Source organism: Caretta caretta, chromosome 28 (assembly GCF_965140235.1).
Source record: "Caretta caretta isolate rCarCar2 chromosome 28, rCarCar1.hap1, whole genome shotgun sequence".
Classification (NCBI taxonomy): Eukaryota; Metazoa; Chordata; order Testudines; family Cheloniidae; genus Caretta; species Caretta caretta.
In genome coordinates, this window is record NC_134233.1 from 14009522 (window position 1) to 14025999 (window position 16478).

The following is a 16478-nucleotide window of genomic DNA, read 5'->3' on the forward strand; positions in this document are numbered from 1 at the left end:
CCAGCATCACCCCAGCATGCCCGTGACACACACACGACCAGAGACCCTCCCCTGCTGCTGAACGCTGTGGGAAGAGAGCACAGGAGCAGAATCGCACAGTGTCAAATATCTCCTGTTTGCAAAAGTAAAACGGGGGGTTAGGTCCAGCATAACGAACAGAAGCTTCCTACCCCTGGCCTTCTCTCAAACCCTGAGCCTTCTCCACCCAGACCAGAACGTGCTTGGGGTGTAAGAAGCAGGCTGCTGGGGTCAGAGCGGCTGGTCCAGGGTTACTGATCACACAGACCTTGAATGGTGGCTGGGGGAATCCAGACAAGGGAGCTCCAGCAGCAAAACATTGAAACTCAGCTAGGATTTCAGATGACACAACTCCTCACTGCTCCGGATTGCCCCGTGCATGGGACAATGGCCTCGGTTGCTGGTGAAAATCCTTGAGACCTGGAGAGTTGCTCCCCCCATCCCCATGTGCACTAGCCACAATCTGTCTTCTCTGCAGACTTGGTTTTTTGAGTCCCTCATTCCTGAAGTCACATGACCCCGATTCTTATTTTTCACATTCTGCTTTTCTAGACTATTTAGAGTCTGTTGCTTCTGAATGATAGTTTCTAATTTCCCAGTGTTCTCCACAGCCAGGGATTTTCCTACTCCCTCCCATTGCACTGGACTCACTTGGTTCCCTGGTATTTAAGAACGGCCACACTGGGACAGACCAAAGGTCCATCTAGCCCAGTGTCCTGTCTTCCGACAGTGACCAGCGCCGGGTGTCCCAGAGGGAATGAACAGAACAGGGAATCATGAAGTGATTCATCTCCTGTCACCCATTCACAGCTTATGACAAACAGAAGTTAGGGACACCATCCCTGCCCATACTGGCTAATAACCAGTCATGGACCTGTCCTCAATAGATTTCTCATGGTGTTTTTTGTTTTTTTTTTGTAACCCTATTATAATCTTGGCCTTCACAACGTCCTCTGGCAAGGAGTTCCCCAGGTTGACTGTGCGTTGTGTGAAGAAATACTTCCTTTTGTTTCTTATAAACCTGCTGCCCATTAATTTGATTAGGTGATTCCTAGTCCTTGTGTTCTGAGAAGGAGTAAATAACACTTCCTTCTTTACTTTCTCCACAGCAGACATGCTTTTATAGACCTCTCTCATATGCCCTCTTGTCTCTTTTCCAAGCTGAAAAGTCCCAGTCTTACATATCTCTCCTCATACAGAAGCTGTTTCATACTCCTAGTCCGGGTTTTTTTGCCCTTTTCTGAACCTTTTCCAATTGCAATGTATCTTTCTTGAGATGGGCCGACCACATCTGCACACAATATTCAAGATGTGGGCGTACCATGGATTTATATAGAGGCAAGTTATGTACTGTCTTATTATCTATCCCTTTCTTAATGATTCCCAACACCCTGTTCGCTTTTTGACTGCCTCTGCACCCTGAGTGGATGTTTTCAGAGAACTATCGACAATGACTGCAAGATCCCTCTCTTGAATGGAAACAGCTAATGTAGACCCCATCATTTTATATGTATAGTTGGGATTATGCTTTCCAATGGGCTGCACTAGGTGCTATCCTGACATCTAGGACTGCTGAGATCCTGCATTCAGTGATATCCCTGCCCTTCCTGTTCCCTTTCTCCACTGAACCCCACCAGCCCATTCTTAGTGTTCCCAGCTTCCCCAGGACTCTCTCATTGTGTCTGCACCTCTCTCTCTCTCTCTGCAAGAAGCAGTTCCAGGGAGACTTGTCCTCTGTCTGGAGTCTTTAACTTCTGGGACTTGGATTTACTTTCTCTGTGTTTTAGGAGATGCTTTGAAATTGAGTGTCTGTGACATTAACCACAGTGCAATCTTGACTGCTTGAACAGCTGTTTCCCCTCAGTTGCCCAAGCTGGGGTGGTTTTACACTGCTTTACTGTGAGAACAGCCACTCCTGGGCAGTTAACACCCAGTCTCCAGCATGTAACTCGCTGCCAGCTACACAGTATTGAGCGCTGTTAGTCAGCGACTCACGAATTACAGTGCACCACAGGAGAACCCCAGAAAATTCTCTGGTCCCGGACTTTTGTGCATCTTTCACTGTCCAGCACACTACTGAACGACACAAGATCATATGAAGTCTGTCATTTCATCAGTGGAAAATGACACGTGCCACCCTTGTTATCCCAAATGGATTTTCCAACACACTTTAATCCCAACACACTGGTTAGATGAAACAATAAAATGAGATGGCTAACTACCGGCAAAAAAAAACATATTCATTGACTACAGGTAATGAGGTATAAAAGCCAGAATTGTTTACAAAAGAAATGCAAGATAAAACCCAAACTAACATCTAAGTTAACAAGCTAAAACGGATACAAAGCAAATGTTTCTCTCACCATATCCTGAGGCAGGCTGGCTGTCCTTTCAGCCAGAAGTCCCCCTAATTCGCCCCTGCTGCCAAGTTCAGTTTCTTCAGGAGCTGTCATGAGCAGAGGAAAAGGGGGAGAGAGAGAGTCTCAAGCATTTTCCTCCCCTCTTTTTATAATTCAGTCCTTTGTAGGACAAACAAGTTCAGTTCTCAGCTGAGTCATGGTGACCGGCTGTCTGTTGTAGATATGAGCTTCAAGTGGTCCCTGTGAAGGAATGTAAATGTCTTCTTCACACCTTCCCCCTCCTGGAGAATGGCAATTTGACCAGCTGCTTGCCTTGCTGTCTCTGAGGAACTGGTCTGAGGGTGTTCCCCAGAATTGTAACTTTTTCACCAATATGATACAGTAAAATCTCATAATTTTACATAGTGTTGCTACACATATTTTAACAGGAGGATAATATTCTATAGATTATGCATTTTCAAATGATACCTCAAACAAGCCATACTATGTAAATAATCGATCATAGTTTTCTAGAAGAGTGAACATAGGGGTTGTGACAGGGTCAGGCCAGATGGCTAAGTAGGTCCCTTTTCCTTGGGTAAAGTAACAGAACAATCAGGAACCTTCTGGAGACCAGTAAGACAGGCTGATTAGAACACCTGCAACCAATCAAGAAGCTACTTGAATCAATTGAGGCAGGCTAATCAGGGCACCTGGGTTTTAAAAAGGAGCTCACCTGAGTTAGTGAGGTGCGTGTGAGGAGCTGGGAGCAAGGGGCGCGAGGAGCTGAGAGTGAGACCATGGACTGTTGGAGGACGGAGGAGTACAAGCGTTGTCAGACACCGGGAGGAAGGTCCTATGGTGAGGATAAAGAAGGGGTTGGGAGGAGGCCATGGGGAAGTAGCCCGGGAGTTGTCGCTGTCGCACAGCTGTTCCAGGAGGCACTCTAGACAGGTGCATTCCACAGGGCCCTGGGCTGGAGCCCGGAGTAGAGGGCGGGCCCGGGTTCCCCCCAAATCCTCCCAACTCCTGGTCAGACACAGGAGTCGTCAACCTGGACTGTGGGTTCAGAAAAACGGCCAAGCTGAGGGCTGCCGTGAAGCTCCAAGGCGAGCAAATCCGCCCATAAGCGCAAGACCCACCAAGGTAGAGCTGGAACTTTGTCACAGGGTACAGACTGTGCCTGTCTGTGTGTGTTCCCAGCGGATATGTGGGTATTTCAATCCCTCATAAGCAGAGTGCTCAGCATCTTCAGGGACCCAGGGAGCTGGTCCTGGGAATTCACTGGTTTACTAGGTGTGACACTGTAGGGAATTGTGAGACACATTAATCATAATAATTAATAATAAAATACCAATATGATGAAATTGCAATGAATCATGCTAGATATGCCATGTAAGGTGTCAGTGAAAATGCTATGATTTTCCAAGTATGATCATTTTGTTTCTATGTTTTGTACCACCTTTGTGTTGTGAGTTATAGACCTGTAGGGTATATCTGTATTTCCAGACTTGTGCAGTGTTTCTGGGTGACACCCCCAGACAGACTGGCATCAGCACTGCCGAGCCTCTTCACTGGCCTGTCAAGGGTCATCAGCTGTACAATGAGCCCATGAAAAGAACCAAGGGGATACGCCTATTGAGTCAGCAAGTCATGCAGGGGTATGCCTGTGTACTGAGACCTCCAGGGCTTTTCCATGCCATGTGCTGTGAAGCTTGTGTTTGGGACACAGGAAGTACAAGCCACAAGGCAAAGGGAATAGAAAGGGCAGCTGCATGGGATAGAGATACAATGGGATAGAGAAACCCTTCCCAAAGCACCCTGCGGCCAGTTGCACAGTGGGATAGCGTCCCACAATGCACTGCTCTCTGTGGCGATCCAAGAGCTGCTAGCCTGGATGCGCTCCGGTGACACAAGCAGCCTAGTGTGGACATGCAACAGCGGCTTAATTAAAACGCTTTAACTAAAGCAGCATAACTCTGTCGTGTAGACGTAGCCTGGCTCCCACTGGGGCCAAGGATGCTCAGGCACTGAAACTGAAGAGCCACAACTTCCTCCGGGCAGGTGCCTCGTGGGAGGGGCAGAGAGGTGTGAGCGGTTCTCAGGGCAGGTGAGGGAAGGGGACAGAGAGGAGTGTGTGGCAGGCTGGGCAGGTCTCATGGGAGGGCTCAGAGAAGTGTGGGTGGCGGGCAGAGTCTGTCTCAGGGGAGGGGTCAGAGAGGTGTGGGTGGCGGGCAGACCGTGGGGTAGGGGGCAGAGAGGCACGAGCAGCTGGCAATGAGGCCTCGGGGAGAGAGGAGCGAGCGAAAGGTGGACCATCAGGCCTCAGCCAAGGAGGCAGAGTGGCTGGGAAGAAGTTCCCCTGTTAACCCAGTGCTATCTTCACTAGGATTAGGTTGGTATAACGGCATTGCTCAGGGGGGTTAAATTTTTTCCCCGCAAAGTAATGTCGTTACACTGACTTAATTTTGTAGCGCAGACTTGTCCAAAGAATCACACACACACCTTGGGAGCAAAACTTCACCTGCTTCTCTGCTTTACAGAATCCAACACAAGCAACGCTTGTCCGGCCGTGGGGGGCGTTGGCAGGGAGTCAGGTGTGGGCAGACACCATACATTAGCCAGAGACGGGCACCATGGCTTAGCTGGCTAAAGCACCTGTCTTGTAAACAGGAGATCCTGGGTTCAACTCCCAGTGGTGCCTTGTTGAGTGGCTTTTGGGGCACCTGGTACTGGCTGCTGTCAGAAAACAAAATACAGAGATAGGTGGACCTTTGGTCTAGCCCAGTGATGCTGGTTTTGCTGTTTAAATTACACTCACAGGCACTGATGATAGAGTGACTGAAAGTTTGGGTGTTAAGAGCTGATAGGTCAGTGTTCCAGTCCCCTCGCAGATGACCCCCTCCCTCTGGGACAGGGGCAGGTCCGAGCTCTCACACCAAGTGGCTCATTGGGGCTGCCAGAATCTGTGGGCGGCTCATTCAGTTTACGCCGAGGGTTGAGTCCTGCTTTGTGCACCGTGTCTGAGAACGAAAATCCTAAACCTCCCTTTGAAATAACGAATGCAGCAGGACCTGTTTTTTGTCCCTGCCCCAAAGCAGACAGAGAAATGGAGAAATGCCATTGAGTCCAGGGGAATACTTCACTGCAGTTTTACCATTTCCACTTGCTAAACTCCCTCCCAACCTTCTGGGCTCCTAGAGCAGGGTCCTGAGCCTGAGCCGAGACATGTACACTGCAACTTTACAGCCCAAGCCGCTGTCCTGGATTAATGTGATATCTGCACCCCAGTTTTGAGCCCCACAGCTTGAGCTCCAGGAGCCCACGTCAGGTGACCCAGGCCAGCCCTGCTGCCATCTTTATCCCGGGAGAGAGGGACTCTACAGGGACGTCTCCATTGCAGTGTCAGCCCAGGGGTGGCAGGCTGTGCTCAAAGCAGCACCCTGGAAGCCCCATAGTCACCACTCTCATAGAATTAAGGTACGATTTGTACAGAGTCGGCCTGGTGAGCTATCATTGTAAAAGTCGTGATCTGTTGAAGGCTAACACCTGGGTGGATGGTGTGTGCTAGGCTTGTCTGGGAAGTGGTGGAGTTTTGCTCTGGGTGCGTCACTGAAATATGTGATGAGGCTGGGAAATGGCCACCGCCAGCCTTTCCGGTGTGACGCTGGAGGAGCCAGACTCGCTGCTGGCTCAGTGAAGGTATCCACGCTCCCAAGGACTCTCCCAGGAACCGTGTACAATGCGGACTCCTCCGAGACAGCCCGGAGACAATGGACACTGCTTGACTCACATCATAGCAGAGGAACTTCCTAAGAAGTTGGAAGCAACTATGAAAGAGGGGAAGAGACGGCATGACTTGGCCTCTCTCCCCCGCAACTCAACACCTGGAAACACATCTGGAGGACAAAGACTGAACTGAAATAATTCAGAGATCAGAAGAGAATAATAATAATCCATTCAAATCAAAGTCCCCAAACAGACTAGTATTGGTTTCTCAGCAGAAAACTTTCCATGTGGGGGATTTTGTTTTCCCACTCAGACCTTGCCAAGGGAAGCAGAGAGAAAATCTTTGACTTGCCTCCTTCAGAACAGCTTGGCCTAGACACTCTAGCTGTGGGCCACGATCGTGGCCTTGCTGAAGTGGGGGCATTTTAATTATTTGTGCAGGTCCCAGGGTGTTTGGGGGAGATTATGAGGATGTTACCTTTTGAGATAAAAACTAAGAAATACAGAACAAAGAATTATTTGAGAAATCTCAGATTTAGAAATATTTTATTGAAAGCAAGGGAGGTCTGAGTTTCTGAGGAGGTTTTTGTTTATAGGAAGCAATGTGGCTTGGTTTATCATTGTACCAAAGGGGAGATGGCGGTTTGTGAAGAAGGGGAGAAGACTAAATGCACACAACAAAGATGGGATTTGAACCCGTGCGTGCAAAGCATAATGGATTCGCAGACTATCACCTTAACCACTCAGCCACCTCATCTGAGTTGCTAAAGAAGAGACGGGAGGAGATGTCTAAGGCCAGCAGAGGTAGGGACAATAAGGAGTTTTTAAATACCAAGTTTAAGGAGGGTCTGAATAACCTCCCCCCCCCCCCTCACATCTAGTGATGAGCTGGGGGGAAAGACTTCAGGAACAGACCGTGATTACATAGACAGGCCTCCTCTGCCTAGGTATGCAGCAAGTATCCTTTGAATAAAAAAACAAACAAACAAAATATAAAGGTAATTCTTCGGTTTTCCTGCAGTCAGCCAAAAAAATTGTAAAAAGAAAGGGGCATTTTTAAGCAATCATCTGTCCCCAGCCAGGGGCTGGGGAATGTTTATTTTCTTTTTCAGACACTTTCTGGGCAAGCTGGCACCAGTGGAAGAAAACCCAGAACGCCGTGGGTCCCCTGTCGCAACAAAACATTGTGTTCTGTGTTTGTCTTGTTGTTCCTGTTATTTTGGTGGACACTGTAAATTCTTCAGGCGTGACACCCCCTTTTAATTGGGCATGTCGTGCTGCCCCTTTCGGGGCCAAGGGAAAATGTACCCTAATTCAACCTCTTCCACCCTCTACTCCGCCACCTCCCTCCAAATTCTCTGTGACACCCCCATCCCCACGGTGGCCTACCCCCATCCAGAGACCTGTGGTTCTTAATGCAACTGGTTTACAAATGACTATTGCTCTGTTCCCCACTGACTGGTCTCTCAGTACAAGATTTCCTAACTGTTCTCAGTTTACCAAAATAGGTGAAAGAATGTTGCTATGGGTAATTTCAAACTCATTTGAATTGGATGGAGGGGAATTAAACAAGCACATCCGAAAACGGCGAGCCCTCACAAATTACCTCTGGGAAGGCTGAAACTCACTGCAGGAAGCCGACTCAGCAGCTCGAATCCAACGCTTGGAACGTGCCCTGGGGCTACTGGATGGGGGGGATTATAACGGGTTTGCATTTAGCTCAAACAACCTTTTGTTGGGAAATGTTATTCTAAGCCTCGATCAGGGTTGGACGAGACCTCAGGAGGTCATCTAGCCAAAACCCTGCTCAAAGCAGGACCAATCCCCAACTAAATCATCCCAGCCAGGGCTTTGTCAAGCCGGGACTTATAAACCTCTGAGGATGGAGATTCCACCACCTCCCTAGGGAACCCATTCCAGTTCTTCACCACCCTCCTGGTGAAATAGTGTTTCCTAATATCCAACCTACACCTCCCCCACTGCAACTTGAGACCATTACTCCTTGTTCTGTCATCTGCCACCACTGAGAACAGCCGAGCTCCATCCTCTTTGAAACCCCCCTTCAGGTAGTTGAAAGCAGCTATCAAATCCCCCCTCACTCTTCTCTTCCGCAGACTAAATGACCCCCGTTCCCTCAGCCTCTCCTCATAAGTCATGTGCCCCAGCCCCCTGATCACTTTTGTTGCCCTCCGCTGGACTCTCTCCAATTTGTCCACATCCTTTCTGTAGTGGGAGGGTGGGGAGAAAACTGGATGTAATACCCCAGATGTGGCCTCATCAGTGCCCAATAGAGGGGAATAATCACTTCCCTCAATCTGCTGGCAATGCTCCTCCTAATGCAGCCCAATATGCCGTTAGCCTTCCTGGCAAAAATGGCACACCGCTGACTCCTATCCAGCTTCTCATCCAGTGTAATCCCCAGGTCCTTTTCTGCAGAACTGCTCCTTAACCAGTCAGTCCCCAGCCTGGAGATGTGCATGGGATTCTTCCGTCCTAAGTCCACGACTCTGCACTTGTCCTTGTTGAACCTCATTAGATTTATTTTGGCCCAATCGTCCAATTTGTCGAGGTCACTCTGGGCCCCCCTATCCCTACCCTCCAGCATATCAACCTCTCCCCACAGCTTAGTGTCATCTGCGAGCTTCCGGAGCATCCAGATCTTTATTAAAGATGTTGAACAAAACCGGTCCCAGGACTGACCCCTGGAGCACTCCGCTTGATACTGGCTGCCAGCTAGACATCGAGCCATTGATCAGTGCCCGTGGAGCCCGAGAATCTAGCCACCAGGAAGTTGGTCCAACACTCTCCGAAAACTTCCTGGAGACTTGAGACGATGTACCATTTTCTGGTGGCTTTTTTTTTTTACCCAGCAGGCATGGGAACTTCTGGCTACATGATGGCTTTTCCCAGACTTGGTTGGACAGGATTATTTACAGCTAGCCTTAGGTTTCTTCCTGGACGAATGAGGGCAAGCCACAGGGTGCCAGAAGAACCAGCTGCAGTTGAAGAAGGGTGCCCTCAGCAGGGGCTGCCGTATAATGGGCGGGTGTCAGAGGGCACACGGCACCTAATCAATGCCTTAGCATTGGATCATCTTTGGCAGAGCCGCTGTCAGGAGCATATTGAGTGACGAAGGCAGTTCCCTGAAGCAGTGGCTAACAGGCTTTATGTGGCTGCCCATGGTGGAAAAAAAAGTGAGTCTGTAGCAGAGTGGAGGTGAGTATGGGCTGGGCTCTGGGATCAGGATGGGCCTTGATTCCCTCCTGCTGGTCTTTGTTTCTAGGTAAGAAGGGGTTTTCCACGAGCAACTGGGAGCAGGCCAGTTTTGTGTTCTGGCACTGTATCATGTCCTCCAGGTTTCTTGTAAGCACACAGGGCCCTTAACGAGGACTCAGTACTGAGAATTGGCCCAGACAGTGTGCATTACTAGCAATCGCTCTCTCGTTGGAGTCTGGTTTCGGAGTTTTTTTGTTAAAGAATTGCTGCTTTTAGGTCTGTAATCGAGTGACCAGAGAGACTGAAGTGTTCTCCGACTGGTTTTTGAATGTTATAACAGGCTCCAACGAGAGATGGCTGAATTGGAATTAATTTGCAAACTGGATCCAATTAACTTAGGCTTGAATAGAGACTGGGAGTGGATGGGTCATTACACAAAGTAGAACTATTTCCCCATGTTTATCCCCCCATCACCACCCACTGTTCCTCAGACGTTCTTGTCAACTGCTGGAAATGGCCCACCTTGATTATCACTACAAAAGGTTTCCCTCCCCGCCTCCCTCTGCTCTCCTGCTGGTAATCGCTCACCTAACCTGATCACTCTCATTACAGTGTGTATGGTAACCCCCATTTTTTCATGTTCTCTGTGTATATAAATCTCCCCACTGTATTTTACACTGCATGCATCCGATGAAGTGGGCTGTAGCTCACGAAAGCTTATGCTCAAATAAATTGGTTCGTCTCTAAGGTGCCAGAAGTCCTCCTGTTCATTTTGCGAATACAGACTAACACGGGTGCGACTCTGAAACCTGTCAGTATTAAACAGTAACTATTTTAAAAACCCTTTTCTGCTTATCCCAATAATTCAATCAAAGTGCGTTTTAGGCTTAATATAAAAGTGGGGAGAAAAGGTCAATCCATTGTAAAGAGTAGATTAAAGACTAAATTAAGCATTTAAAATAATGTTAAATATAACAAATGTGTTTTGACTTTATAAGGGAGGGGCGCACTCGGAGGCTTGCTTTGTGAACGGGGTCACCAATTTAAAAAGTTTGAGAACCACTGGGTTACACAGGGAAAGGGGAGAGAGAGACACTGAAAAGGGCCTGCAGGGGAAATACCTGGGGAGAGAGGTTGCCAGCTCCCAAATCTGCCCCGCTCCATGTACTGCCCCATCCCTGGGCTGATCATCCCAGTGCTGTGGGCCTGGATCTCCAAAGCCCAGGACATCACAAATCCCCCTCTCTGCCAAGGGCAGAGGCGATTCCTTCAGGCCAGGCCCCTTCCTCACTGAATAATTGCACACATTCGTTGGTGCTCCTCTCCCCTGCTTCTTTCTGTAACCCTTCTGCCAGTTGAAGTCGGCAGCAACACGGCCCGGGTTCAGTATCTAGGGGCTCCTTTTCAACAACACAACAAAGAACCCGCTCGAGCCCTGACCCAGTAACCTGGGACCAGGGCCACCCAGAGGATTCAGGGGACCTGGGATCTTCGGCGGCGGGGGTCCTTCCGCTCTGGGTCTTTGGGGCACTTCGCCGAAGACACGGAGCGGAAGAACCCCTTGCCGCCGAAGAGCTGGAGCGGAGGCAGGTCTTTGGCAGTGGGTCCTTCACTCCGGGTGTGTTCGGCGGCACTGAGGGACCCGCAGCCACAGGGCCGCCAAAAACTCTCATGGGGGCCCCTGAAAACTCTCGTGGGGGCCTGGGGCAAATTGCCCCACTTTCCCCCACCCCCCATCTGGGTGGCCCTGCCTGGGACAATTCCACACCACCCCCTGGGTGCCTCTAGAGGGAATGCTTCCCCCCTCACAAGCACCGAGTCTGAGGCTGTGTCTACACTCCCCATGCCAACGACGGGTTCCGCTCGGTAACAATCCACACCGTTCGTTTTCATCCTCAGGCTCAGGAAAACCACAAAAGCCTCTTCTTTTGTAGGGGGCCAGGAAAAATAAGGTGACACTAAATTATCCTAGGTTTAGGCTGGATATTAGGAAACACTTTTTCCCTAGGAGGGTGGTGAAACACTGGAATGGGTTACCTAGGGTGGTGGTGGAATCTCCTTCCTTAGATATTTTTAAGGTCAGGCTTGACAAAGCCCTGGCTGGGATGATTTAGTTGGGGGTTGGCCTTGCTTTGAGCAGGGGGTCGGACTAGATACCTCCTGAGGGCCCTTCCCACCCTGATCTTCTATGATTCTATGATTCTGATTGCTGAAAGCAGGTTCAGGGGGTTGCGTATTTTTGAAAGAAAAAAGCGATGCTGAAAAAAGGAACACAGACAAAAATTGTCGGTAAAGGCTAATGTCCTGAATGGGAACTCAGCAGTGGTTTGTAACTGGGGGAGGCGTGCAGTCTGAATGTGTATGACCCGACCCCGTCCCCCACTCCCTCCCCGCCTAGCAGGAGGGCTTGGCACTCTCTCTGTGCATCGGTGTGATGGCTGAGGGGTTGACCAAGCAGTGACCATCCAAGGAGGTTCCCTGAGTAGGCTGCACTCCTGAGGAGATTCTGTGCACGATATTTTAAAATTCTGCACGTTTTATTTGCCAGTAAATACATGTGGAGGCTCCAGCTCGGCAGTGAGGAGCACAGGCTGCTGGATGAAAGGAGGTGGGAGATCACCCTGCAGTCCCCTCTCCCCTCCTGGGAAACAGACTTCGTGGCGAGGCTGCACCCCTCTGCTGCCTACACCAGGAGCCCAAACCGACTCCCCAGAACTGCTCAGGAGGGGTGCGAGACCACTCTTGTGGCTTCACTTTGCTCCCGCCCATCAGAAAGCCATTTTTCCTGCAGGGAAGCAAAGAAATCTACGGGGGGACATGCATTCTGCGCGTGCGCAGTGGTGCAGAATTCCCCCCGGAGTAAAGTTTGAATCTTGCAGGTGGCTTTGCAGAGTATGAATCAGGCTGCCTGTGCCCCAGAAATACCACTCTGCTCTTCCAGGAAAAAAGTCCCTCCTGCAAAAGAAGTCACATGACTGGAGTCGTAGCTAAGGCTCCTGGGTATTGTTAGTAAAAGTCATGGACAGGTCATGGCCCCCGACCTATTCCATAAATACCCCTGATTGAATCTTGGGGAGGGAATGTGGGGGGCCCACAGCACCAGCTGCGGGGAGGGGAAGCTCCAGGGGGTCCACTGTGCCGCTGGGGAGGGGGGAGCCCCTGTCACTCTGGCCACTGCTGGAGGGCCCTCTGCTACTCTGGCTGCCCTGGGACAGCTGCCGGGAGCCACGGGGCTCTGGCTGGGGAGAGCCGCATTGGCCACTGCTCAGGCCGTCCCCAGAGCCAGCCGCCCGGGGCCGTCCCAGCAGCGGCCGGTGTGGCTGCCCCCCAGGGCCGCCTGAGCAGCTGGCTCCGGGCGATTTAAAAGGGCCCGGGGGCCCCTGCCGCCACTCCCGGGGCTAACGTGGCTTCCTGCCCACCCTTGCTCCAGGTGGAGCGCCCCTCCCAGAAGCGTCTGGCACATCCCTGCAGCCCCTGCGGGGGGTGTCTCTGGCACACTGCCCCTGTGCTGAGCACCAATTCTGCCACTGTAAAGCTGCGGCCAACGGGAGCTGCAGGGGTGGGGCCTGTGGGTGCCCGGAGACCCTCCGCCCCCCCCCACCCCTGGCCACTTTGGAGCTGCTGCCAGATTCGGGTGCAGGTCACTTTCAGGAGCCACCCAAGATAAGTGCCACACCCCAGCCCTCTGCCCCAGCCCAGATCCCTCACCCCACCCACACCCAAACTCCCTCCCAGAGCCTGCCAATGTCCCCTACAGCCCCCCAACCCCCTGCCCCAGCCCAGAGCCCACAACTCCCTCCCAGAGCCCAGCCCCCCTCCTGCACCCAAACTTCCTCCCAGAGCCTGCCAGTGTCCCCCCCTGCCCCCCTGCCCCAGCCCAGAGCCCACAACTCCCTCCCAGAGCCCACCCCCCCTCCTGCACCCAAACTCCCTCCCAGAGCCTGCCAGTGTCCCCCCCTGCCCCCCAATGCCCTGCCCCAGCCCAGAGCCCACAACTCCCTCCCAGAGCCCACCCCCCCCTGCACCCAAACTCCCTCCCAGAGCCTGCCAGTGTCCCCCCTACCCCCCAATGCCCTGCCCCAGCCCAGAGCCCACAACTCCCTCCCAGAGCCCACCCCCGCTCCTGCACCCAAACTCCCTCCCAGAGCCTGCCAGTGTCCCCCCCTGCCCCCCAACCCCAGCCCAGAGCCCACAACTCCCTCCCAGAGCCCACCCCCCCTCCTGGATCCAAACTCCCTCCCAGAGCCTGCCAGTGTCCCCCCCTGCCCCCCAACCCCCTGCCCCAGCCCAGAGCCCACAACTCCCTCCCAGAGCCCACCCCCCCTCCTGCACCCAAACTCCCTCCCAGAGCCTGCCAGTGTCCCCCCTACCCCCCAATGCCCTGCCCCAGCCCAGAGCCCACAACTCCCTCCCAGAGCCCACCCCCCATCCTGGATCCAAACTCCCTCCCAGAGCCTGCCAGTGTCCCCCCCTGCCCCCCAACCCCCTGCCCCAGCCCAGAGCCCACAACTCCCTCCCAGAGCCCACCCCCCCTCCTGCACCCAAACTCCCTCCCAGAGCCTGCCAGTGTCCCCCCCTGCCCCCCAATGCCCTGCCCCAGCCCAGAGCCCACAACTCCCTCCCAGAGCCCACCCCCTCCTGCACCCAAACTCCCTCCCAGAGCCTGCCAGTGTCCCCCCCTGCCCCCCAATGCCCTGCCCCAGCCCAGAGCCCACAACTCCCTCCCAGAGCCCACCCCCCCTCCTGCACCCAAACTCCCTCCCAGAGCCTGCCAGTGTCCCCCCCCCCGCCCCCAACCCCCTGCCCCAGCCCAGAGCCCACAACTCCCTCCCAGAGCCCACCCCCCCCTGCACCCAAACTCCCTCCCAGAGCCTGCCAGTGTCCCCCCTACCCCCCAATGCCCTGCCCCAGCCCAGAGCCCACAACTCCCTCCCAGAGCCCACCCCCCCTCCTGCACCCAAACTCCCTCCCAGAGCCTGCCAGTGTCCCCCCCTGCCCCCCAACCCCCTGCCCCAGCCCAGAGCCCACAACTCCCTCCCAGAGCCCACCCCCCCTCCTGCACCCAAACTCCCTCCCAGAGCCTGCCAGTGTCCCCCCCTGCCCCCCAATGCCCTGCCCCAGCCCAGAGCCCACAACTCCCTCCCAGAGCCCACCCCCTCCTGCACCCAAACTCCCTCCCAGAGCCTGCCAGTGTCCCCCCCTGCCCCCCAATGCCCTGCCCCAGCCCAGAGCCCACAACTCCCTCCCAGAGCCCACCCCCCCTCCTGCACCCAAACTCCCTCCCAGAGCCTGCCAGTGTCCCCCCCCCGCCCCCAACCCCCTGCCCCAGCCCAGAGCCCACAACTCCCTCCCAGAGCCCACCCCCCCTGCACCCAAACTCCCTCCCAGAGCCTGCCAGTGTCCCCCCTACCCCCCAATGCCCTGCCCCAGCCCAGAGCCCACAACTCCCTCCCAGAGCCCACCCCTCTCCTGCACCCAAACTCCCTCCCAGAGCCTGCCAGTGTCCCCCCCTGCCCCCCAACCCCCTGCCCCAGCCCAGAGCCCACAACTCCCTCCCAGAGCCCACCCCTCCTCCTGCACCCAAACTCCCTCCCAGAGCCTGCCAGTGTCCCCCCCTGCCCCCCAATGCCCTGCCCCAGCCCAGAGCCCACAACTCCCTCCCAGAGCCCACCCCCCCTCCTGCACCCAAACTCCCTCCCAGAGCCTGCCAGTGTCCCCCCCTGCCCCCCAATGCCCTGCCCCAGCCCAGAGCCCACAACTCCCTCCCAGAGCCCACCCCCCTCCTGCACCCAAACTCCCTCCCAGAGCCTGCCAGTGTCCCCCCCTGCCCCCCAACCCCCTGCCCCAGCCCAGAGCCCACAACTCCCTCCCAGAGCCCACCCCCCCTGCACCCAAACTCCCTCCCAGAGCCTGCCAGTGTCCCCCCTACCCCCCAACGCCCTGCCCCAGCCCAGAGCCCACAACTCCCTCCCAGAGCCCACCCCCCTCCTGCACCCAAACTCCCTCCCAGAGCCTGCCAGTGTCCCCCCCTGCCCCCAACCCCCTGCCCCAGCCCAGACCCCACAACTCCCTCCCAGAGCCCACCCCCCCTCCTGGATCCAAACTCCCTCCCAGAGCCTGCCAGTGTCCCCCCCTGCCCCCAACCCCCTGCCCCAGCCCAGAGCCCACAACTCCCTCCCAGAGCCCACCCCCCCTCCTGCACCCAAACTCCCTCCCAGAGCCTGCCAGTGTCCCCCCCTGCCCCCCAACCCCCTGCCCCAGCCCAGAGCCCACAACTCCCTCCCAGAGCCCACCCCCCCTGCACCCAAACTCCCTCCCAGAGCCTGCCAGTGTCCCCCCTACCCCCCAATGCCCTGCCCCAGCCCAGAGCCCACAACTCCCTCCCAGAGCCCACCCCCCCTCCTGCACCCAAACTCCCTCCCAGAGCCTGCCAGTGTCCCCCCCTGCCCCCCAACCCCCTGCCCCAGCCCAGAGCCCACAACTCCCTCCCAGAGCCCACCCCTCCTCCTGCACCCAAACTCCCTCCCAGAGCCTGCCAGTGTCCCCCCCTGCCCCTCAATGCCCTGCCCCAGCCCAGAGCCCACAACTCCCTCCCAGAGCCCACCCCCCCTCCTGCACCCAAACTCCCTCCCAGAGCCTGCCAGTGTCCCCCCCTGCCCCCCAACCCCCTGCCCCCCAACCCCCTGCCCCAGCCCAGAGCCCACAACTCCCTCCCAGAGCCCCCCCCCCCCCGCACCCAAACTCCCTCCCAGAGCCTTAGGCGGAGCTGTGGGGGGTGCGGGAGGGAGAGGGGAGGAACGGGGCAGGACTTGGACCCGTTCTGGGCACCACCAAAACTTATATAAACCTGGCCCCCCTGAGACAGAGCCGGTCCGTGCAGAGCTCTCCCCTGACAGGAGGGGACTCTGGCTGCTGGGGCTTTATTCCTGCCGTTCAGGGCCGGGGAAGGGTCACGCAGGGAGAGGAGGAATAAAGGGAGGCTGAACGCTGCCCAGGGCAGTGGGCAATAAAAACCCAGCTAGCAGAGGATGGTTTCGATCCATCGACCTCTGGGTTATGGGCCCAGCACGCTTCCGCTGCGCCACTCTGCTGCCCCCGGGAGCTCCCCACAGCCGGGCAGGGGAGAGCTGTGGCCAGGGGATTTAGGCGCTTTCCAGGAAGGGGCTTGTACACGGT

The 16478-nt window shown here is 54.8% G+C and overlaps 2 non-coding genes across 2 annotated transcripts; one reads left to right on the forward strand and one right to left on the reverse strand.

Annotated features, from left to right (window-relative positions):
• Positions 1–4987: 4987 nt before the first annotated feature.
• TRNAT-UGU (transfer RNA threonine (anticodon UGU)) lies at positions 4988–5061 on the forward strand. Its single transcript has one exon. It is a non-coding gene; the product is annotated as a tRNA-Thr (tRNA).
• An 11260-nt stretch (positions 5062–16321) lies between these two features.
• Positions 16322–16393, reverse strand: TRNAM-CAU (transfer RNA methionine (anticodon CAU)). The gene has a single exon. It is a non-coding gene; the product is annotated as a tRNA-Met (tRNA).
• Positions 16394–16478: the final 85 nt, after the last annotated feature.